General features: G+C 39.9%; 1 pseudogene; it reads left to right on the top strand.

The window, feature by feature from the left end:
• Positions 1-3160, top strand: part of LOC102811773 — a 6056-nt pseudogene extending 2896 nt beyond the window's left edge.
• Positions 3161-8664: the final 5504 nt, after the last annotated feature.

Raw genomic sequence — 8664 nt, 5'->3', positions numbered from 1 at the left:
CAGAGAGGGAAAGAGTCTTCAAATCAAGTATCAATGCTATCTGCTCTGTGCACAGGGTAGATAGGGACGGGCAACTTAGACATTGGCTATCTAAAATGAGGGAGCAATAAAGTCACGAAGTGACTGGCTTATAAGGTTTCAAGAGGGCACTTAGTTTAAAAGTGTGGGGGGAAAGAAAGAGTCCCCATCCCCACTGAATAGCTATCATCTTGTTTAGATGGGTCTGGTGAAAGGAGATGGGCATAAGATTCGTAAGATTCAATAGTGAATAACTGTTATCATGACTAATCGTTACTGTCACAATTGCAAAGGTAGAAGTTTTGCAACTAAAAAAGGAGAGTGGTTAATCTTACAGTCCAGAAACAGACGACCCAAGGACCATCAAGAGAGGAACGCACAAGCAGAACGCAGGATGTTATCCAGAGAAGCAGCAGCGCCAGAGATGAGGGTATGGAGAGTGGGAGCGGCTGAGGACTCTAGATTCATCAACTAAGAAGAGAAGGACTAAGAGCTGGTGGCCAGGAGCAGACTTGCAGAATGTGCCCTTTGGAGATGTAAATTATTATATATGCCTGAGTGGGCTTTTTTGTTTGTGTGTTTTTTAAAAAGAACTAAAGTGAATAGAGAGAAATACTTTTAACTGATGGTATATGGAGGGGATTATAATCAATGTAATGAAAGAAGTTATATAAATTGTTGAATATGAAACTGATGATGTGCCCTGTAAACTTTCACTCAATCCACAATAAAAACCTTAAAAAAAAAAAAAAAGAACAGTGATAAAAACCTAACAAATTGAAGAAAACTGGGGAAATTTTGACTATGGGGTGTGGTCATAGCTTAGGTGGGGATGGGCAAGGTTGGGTCATAGTGGAGGCAGCTAAGGTAGGGAGGGAGTAGATTATGCAAGACCATATAGGCTATGACAAAGATGCTAGACTCTAGTCTAATGCTGTAGTGGAATTTAAGGGTTTACTTCTTGGGCTTCTGGTGTGGCACTGTAGGAACAGCAGTGGACTTTGAACCAAAAGGTTGACTGTTCAAACTCATCAGCTGCTCCTTGGAAATCCTATTCAGGGTCTCTGTGAGTCAGAACTGACTCAACTGCACTTAACAACAACAACCGCCAACAACTGCTTAGTAGTTCTTTTCAAGTTGCTGCTGCTTAGTAAATATAAAGTACTATGTTCCCTGTGAAGTAGTAGTTGAACAGAAGGAGCCATTACATGTTAAACTTTGTTTATTCTATGCACAGCTTATTCTAGAGATATTATGGAACTCATACAGGAATTTGACTTCCTCACACCTCAATTTTCTTATTTGTTAAATGAAATTTTATGATACTAACCATGTGAGTCCATGCATGAAAAGCATCTACTTTCTTTCAAAATTTCAGAAAAACTACTTAAATTTTACTTTTTTTCCATTCTTTTTAATTTAGATTATCACCAGAATTGGAAATTTATTCCAACCTTTGCAGTCTGAAATTGATTAAACATGCAATCAAGTTGCACTGATAATTGCTACTGTTTTGAATGCACAAGTTGGGAACAAAGAAGAAAGTGGTTGGAAAATAAGGCCTTGGTGATAGAATGGCACCATAGATTGAGATTGCATGATATAATTTTGCAACACCAACAATTTAGTCATTGTACATATCTTTATCAGCAACTTGAATGGTGACTATATACCATTTGACTGTCACTTTGTCTTACTCTGATGGCTTGTGTGTTTTTGTGATGCAGGAAGCTGTGACACTGGTATTTTAAATGCCAGCAGTGTACACTCCTGGTGGATAGGATTCAGAGCTTCCAGACTGACAGAGTAGGAAGAAAGTGAGGTGAAGAATTTCTGGAAATTTAGCCATTGAAAATCTTATGAATAGCAGTAGAACAATGCCAGCTAGAACCAAAATGTTGAATACTGAAACATGATGAAGAGCACCAGAATATTGTCAGATATAGTCCCAGAGAATGAGCCCCTCAGGTTGGAAGGCAGTCAAAATATGATTGGAAAGAGCTACCTCCTCAAGGTAGAGTAGACAGTGGTGACATGAATGGAGTAGAGCATTTAGGACCTTCATTTACTGATGGGGCTCAACTCAAAATAGAAGAAACAGTTGCAAATATCCATGGGATATAGGAAGTATAAATCTATGAAATTTTGAAGTTGTAAAAAATAAATACAATGCATAAAGATTGATACCCTAGGCATTAATAAGCTGAAGGACTCCTGTTATGATGTCGTGCGTTAGTGCACTGGACTGCAAAGTTGGCAGTTCAAGCTCACCAGCTGCTCCTTTGGAACCCTAGACAGTGTCATTATTGGTTGGAACTAATTTGACAGCACTTAACAATAACAACTACAACAATGAGCTGAAAGTGACAGATATTGGTAATTTTTAATCAAACAATTATATAATTTACTATGCTGGGATTGACAAATTGAAGAGGAATGGAATCATAGTCAACATCATAAAGAACATTTCAAGGTCCGTCATGAAGCTCTTTCCCTCTGGCATGCCACAAAGATCCTGGTGTCACCATGGGCTGCCCGCCAACCAACCTGGTATTACCAGTATTGTAAGAACAAGCACTCTCCCAAGTCCTGCTTCTGCCAAGATGTCCCTGATGCCAAGATTGGTATCTTTGACCTAGGTTGGAAGAAGGCTAAAGTGGATGAGTCCCACTCTGTGGCCACGTGGTGTCAGATGAATACGAGCCACTCTCCTCAGAAGTTGTGGCAAAGATGGTTTTTACATCCGAGTGTGGCTGCATCCATTCCATGTCATCCACATCAACAAGATGACCTGTGTTAGAGCTTACAGGCTCCAGACACGGATGCAAGGGGTCTTTGAAAAGCCCAGGGCACTGTGACTAGGGTCCACATTGGCCAAGTGATCATGTCCATCTACACCAAGCTTCAAAACAAGGAGCATGTGATTGAGGCTCTACACAGGGCCAAGTTCAAGTTGGCTGGTTGCCAGAAGATCCACATCTCCAAGAAGTGGGGCTTCACCAAGTTCAATGCTGATGAATTTGAAGACATAGTGGCTGAGAAGTGCCTCATCCCAGATGGCTGTGGGGTCAAATACATCCCCAACCGTGGCCCCTTGGACAAGTGGAGGGCCCTGGTAGCACTGACTTGTGCCCTCCAATAAATTTAGTATCTCCATGTGAAAAAAAAAAAAAAAAAAGATATATTGTGAAGTATAATGCTTTCTGTGATAGGATAGTATCCATACACCTGCCCTATAGTAGACAAACCAATGACACTCAGGGCCTAGTTAGTACCACTATTATCCAAATTTACTCACCAAAAACTAAACCCAGTGATGATTAAATTGAAGAAATCTATCAACATCTTTTGTCTGAAAATGATCACGCATGCAATCCATATGTATTGATGATTATTGGTGATTAGAATGCAAAGGTTGGAAACAAAAAGAAAAGATCAGTAACTGGAAAATATGTTCTTAGTGATAAAAATAATGCATGAGATCGCATGATAGAATTTTGCAAAACCAATGACTTTCTCATTGCAAATACCTTTTTTAAACAACATAAAAGATGACTATATGCAAGGAGTCCTGGTGTGGCACTGTGGGTTAAAGTACCAGACTGAAAGCCATTTGAATTGCAAGGTCGGTGGATCAAGCTCACCAGTCACTCCTCGGAAACCCTATACAGGGTCGCTATGGGTCGGAACTGACTCGACGGCACTTAACAACAACAACAATATGCAAGTATCAGATCAGATGGCATACACAGAAATCAAATTAACTACATTTGTGGGAAGAGTTAGTGGACAAACTCCATGTTGTTGTTGTTAAGTGCCGTCGAGTCAGTTCCGACCTATAGCGACCCTGTACAGGGTTTCCAAGGCTGTAAATCTTTACGGGAGCAGAAAGCCTCATCTTTCTCCCATGAAGCGACTGGTAGTTTCAAACTGCTGAACTTAAGATTCGCAGATCGATTAGTAACCACTACGCTACCAGAGCTCCATATCATCTGCCAAAACAAGAGCAGGGGCAGACTATAGACAGACTATTAATTGCTCAAATGCAAGTTAAGGCTGAAGATGAAGAAAATTAAAACAAGTCCACAAGAGCCAAAATATGAGCTTGAATATATACCACCTGAATTTAGAGATCATCTGAAGAACAGATTTGATGCATTAGACACTAATGAATGAAGACAAGAAAAATTGTGGGATAACATCAAGAACGTTATATAAGAAGCTTTCTTCCTTAAAAAAGAAAATAAAGAGGGAAAATATTGAAGTGGAAGTCAGAAGAGACTCCAAAACTTGCTCTCCAATGTAGAGATGCTAAAGTAAATGGAAGATTTAGAAAGCCAAAAGAGAAGAACATGCTCAGCATTTTTGAAGCCAAAACAACTGAAGAAAAGAATCCAACCTTAACTTGCAATATGGGAATAATGGAGTCCTGCTGTGGCACTGTGGCTTAATGCACTGGGCTGTAAAGCCAGTTTGAACCGTAAGGTTGGTGGTTTAAGCTCACCAGTGCTCCTCAGAAACCCTATACAGGGTCACTATTAGTTAAAACCAAGTCAATAACACTTATTAACAACATGGGAATAAAATTGAATGATGCAGAAAACCATCAAAAAAAGATGGAAGGAACACACAGAGTCACTGTATCAAAAAGAAATAGTCAATGTACCATTTCCAGAGATAACATATGATCCAGAGCCGCTGGTAGTGAAGTAAGAAATCCATGATACACTGAAGGCAATGACAAAGAACAATGCTCTGGGAATTGATAGAATTCAAATCGAAATCTTACAACCAACTGATGCAGCACTGGAGGCACTCACTAATGTAAGATAGTGAACTGACCACTGATTGAAAAAGATACATACATGTGGCCATTACAAAGAGCAGTGACTCAATGGAATGAGGAAATCATCAAACAATATCATTAATGTTACATGCTAACAAAATTTGCTATAATTCAAAAATGGCTGCAACAATACCTTGACAGGGAACTGCCAGAAGTTCAAGCCAGATTCGGATCAAGACATAGAACAAAGGATATCATTACTAATGTCAGATGGATCTTGGCTGAAAGCAGAGATGAACAGAAAAATAATTGCCTGTGTTTATTTACTATGCTAAGGCTTTGACTGTGTGGATCATGATAAGATATTGACAGTATTGAGGAGAATGAGTATTCTGGAACTTAATTGTGCTCATAAGGAAACTGTACATAGACCAACAGGCAGTGGTTTAAATAGAACAAGGGGACACTGAGTGGTTTAAAATTAGGAAACATATATGCCAGATTTGCATTTTTCATCATACTTATTCAATATGCACACAGAGCAAATAATCTGACAATCTAAATTATATGACGAAGAATGTGACATCAAGATTGGAAGTCTCATTAACAACCTGTGATATTCAGATGATACAACCTTCATGCTGAAAGCTAAGAGGACTTAAAATATTTACTGATTGAAATCAAAGACCACAGCTTCAATATGAATTGCACTGCCGGGGACTGTCCTCGACATAGTTGTGTTGTTCACGAGTGTTTGGTTCACAAGGAGGGGAGATCCAGCAGTGATAGGGATAGCAAAAGAATACACAGACCAGAAGGAGGGGGACAAAGAGGCACCCCGAAACCAGGGTGGATGCATCACTGGTGGGCAGACTTGGGACTACAGGCATCGTGGCCTCTGCAGGCAGCAACTCACTGCCCTGCAATCTTTACTGCATGCCCTCCAAGCCATAATGCACACCTGGGCCAGCCTGCGTCTCGGTTTTATTTAGGGGAGGAGCTTCACATCAAGCTGGGAGGGACTAAGACAAGGTACAGCTAACATCAGTAATTTTCCAGACATTCAGGTAACTTTACATCATACATCGCTGGTTCGAATCCCTGGCCCGCAACTTGGTTTCTCAGGCTCAATTAACATATCTATAGCCCCTGAGCTCAGTTGGGGAAAGGTGAAAGGGAAGAACAAAAGGCTTGGGCAGAGTCCTGCTGTTTTGGCTTCCTGAGCCAGGTTTTCAGGAACTTGGCTGAATAACTTGCACCTGGGACAGATTCAGGGAGGATGGCTTTTTTGTCTGTAGAACAAAGAACTGGGAAGTAGCTAAACTATTTTCAGCTAATCCTTTGGAGAAAGGCTTGACCTTGCAACCTTCACAGTCTCGGCTTTAGGGAAACACTACATTTATCTGTGGATATTAAGGGCTCATGTTTGGAATTCAATAAAAATCATAACTGAACACCAAGATGAAAAACAATTTGTTATGACTGCCAGTGGCTAGATCTGTTCCTCAGAGCCTGTGACCTGTAACACTCGGGCCTATAGGGCCTCGAACTTCTGACCAGGTCTACACGGTCTGCAACATTGCACCTCAGAGTAAAGCAAACGAAAATCTTCACCACTAGACCAATGAATTGTTTTTGTTGGGTTCCATCAAGTCTATACCAGCTCATAGCGTGCCTGTATTGGGTTTCTGAGGAGCAGCTGATGGGTTTGAGCTGCTGACCTTGTGGTTTACAATCCAATAATGACTAGCATCATATTAAATAAAGAAAATAATGAATTTGTCAAAGATTTCATTTTGCTTGGATCCACAATCAACACTCAAGGAAGTATCAGCTAAGAAATCAAGTGCTATATTATATTAGGAAAATGTGTTGCCCAAGACCTCTTTAAGGTATTCAAACTCAGAGATGACAGTTTGATAACTAAGGTGCACCTGTCCAAAACCATGCCATTTTTTAATAGTTTCATATACATGTAAAGTTGGTCAGAGAATAAGGAAAACTGTAGAAGATTGATGCATTTGGGTTATGGTATGGAGAATAATAATGAAAGTACCATGGACTACCAGAAGAACAAACAAATCTGTGCTTGAAGAATACAGCCATAATTCTCCTTAGAAGCCAGAATAGAAAGACTTTGCCTCTCATACTTCAGATCTATTATCGGGAGAGACCAGCCTCTGGAGAAGGACATTATGCTAGGTAGTGGGTCAGTGAAAACATGGAAAACCTCCAAGAAGATGGATTGGCAGAGTGGAAACAGCAATCACTTCAAGCACAACAAGATTATGAGAATTGTGCAGGACTGGGCAGTTTGTCCAGTTTATCATAAGGTCACTATGAGTCAGAACTGACTCAACAGCACCTAACAACAAGTAACAACGTGCATATATATTTCACCAGATAGAGGTTACCTACACTTAGAAAAAGAGACAATGAAGAAGCTCAGTATTGTCAGCCAAAACAAGATCGGGGGGTTACTGTGGAACAGACCATCAATTGCTTATATGCAATTTCAAGTTGAATTTGAAGAAAATGTAAACATATCCATAAGAGCCAAAACTTCTCCTTTTTATAGAGCCCATCTCAATAACAGGTTAGATGCACTGGGCACTAATAACTGAAGACCAGAAGAGTTTGGATGATATCACAAACATCATACATGAAGAAAGAAAAAGGTTTTTAAAAAGATGGTAAAGAAAAAAATGGATTTCAAAGAAACTGAAACTTGCTCCTGAACAAAGAGTTGCTAAAGCAAATGTAATAAGTGATGAAGCAAATGGGCTAAATACAAGATTTCAAAGGATAGTATAAGATTATAGAGTCAAGCCTTGTAATGAAAGGTGCAAAGACCTGTAGTAACAAAATGAAAATATAAGAACACATTCAGCAATTCTCAAACTAAAAGAACTAAAGAAAAAGTTCAGTCCTCGGCTTGCAATATTGAAGGATTTTATAGACAGAATATTACATTATGAAGGAAGCACTGAAAGAAGATGGAAAGAGTACAGAGTCAGAGTATTAAAAAAAAATGTGGTCAACTTTCAGGAGTAAGTATATGATCAAAAACCAGTGGTATTGAAGGAAACAGTTTAAGCTGCACTGAAGATATTGGCAAAACCAAAAATCCAGAAATCGATCACATCAAAAAGTCCTGGATAGAGTGGGAGAAAAATCTAAAATAAAATAATAATAATAATGATAATGATAATAAAATCAGACTTTGTAGGTGGGGCTTTATGGCAGATTAAGGAGAAGCATTGTGCAGACCTCAGCCAGCAATAACACAGAATACCGGACAAAGCAGATTCTGGGGATGGTCCCAGAACTACGTATAAAGGAATATTTAGAAAGTTCAAAGGCTTACAGCAAGTGGCATTTGTAGCAGAAGCAAGAAAGGTAGAGGTTTCTGATTGGTGACTCCTAGTCGGCTCCCACAGTGGCCATCTTGGGCATGATGGAGTGGAGTGGTGAAAGATCAGAGGAGCACTCCCACCACAGAGGTCTGACTGATCTGCAGAGATGAAAATGTGGACATTCTTTTTTTCTTTCTCTGTTCATTGATCTCTCGCTCTCTGTATACCTCTACTGTAGTGACTAGAGGGGGTGCCTGAATGAGTGGACATCCCCGACCCCTGGAGGGTTCTAATACACATGCACATAGATCTGCTCAGAAAATGAAACTGAGCATATAATCTAAGAAGGGGAAAGGCATGGCTTAAATCCAAACAGTCCCCCAAAATGGCTACACCTGGCCCTAAATGGTTTATCACTAAAAAACAAAAACAAAAACAAAAAAAACAACAGTCCTGAAAGAGGGGTGTGGAGTGGGAGAGAGAAAGAATGAAAAGGAAACAGGC

The sequence above is a fragment of the Chrysochloris asiatica genome, unplaced genomic scaffold, assembly GCF_000296735.1.
Source record: "Chrysochloris asiatica unplaced genomic scaffold, ChrAsi1.0 scaffold00081, whole genome shotgun sequence".
Taxonomy (NCBI): Eukaryota; Metazoa; Chordata; class Mammalia; order Afrosoricida; family Chrysochloridae; genus Chrysochloris; species Chrysochloris asiatica.
The sequence above is the reverse complement of the archived record's forward strand: the minus strand, read 5'-3'. Positions and strand labels throughout refer to the sequence as shown.